This window comes from Paroedura picta, chromosome 5 (assembly GCF_049243985.1).
Source record: "Paroedura picta isolate Pp20150507F chromosome 5, Ppicta_v3.0, whole genome shotgun sequence".
NCBI lineage: Eukaryota > Metazoa > Chordata > Lepidosauria > Squamata > Gekkonidae > Paroedura > Paroedura picta.
In genome coordinates, this window is record NC_135373.1 from 120,711,896 (window position 1) to 120,712,463 (window position 568).

The window sequence follows — 568 nt, forward strand, 5'->3', positions numbered from 1 at the left end:
GCGCTTGTGGTTTCCTTTTTTTTTTCCCCCTCCGCTGGTTGATGTGCAGCTTAAGGGCAGGATAAATAACATTCTCAACTCACCTGTATAGAGAGGAATATAGATTTTATTTAGATTCTGCTTTTCTCCCCAGAGAGTGGCAGTAAATGCTAATGACAATGAATATTAAATAATTCATACATTTATTGAAGTTTCGTCACTGAAAGTATTTGATAGCAGGATTTGCCAGTTCTCAGGATCCGGACAAAAATAACTGAAAATGTTTCGGTTTATGCCCGTCTCAGTTCAGGATCAATCAAAAACAGCTGTATGTTACAGTCGAAAAGGAAAATGGTGGTTGGCAAAGAAACCACAGTGGTTTTCTTTGTTGACTTCCTCTGTATGCTCAGTCTGCTACATTCTGTGCAGTGCACATTTTTTATTTTTTCACATTTATATACCACCTGTCCCATAGACATAGCGGCAATCATCAAGAGACCCATGTGTTGCTGTTCTGGTTATTTTGTGATTCTCAGCCAATTGATTTCACCCAATTTAGAAATAAATGTATGATACAAATAAAAGGAGC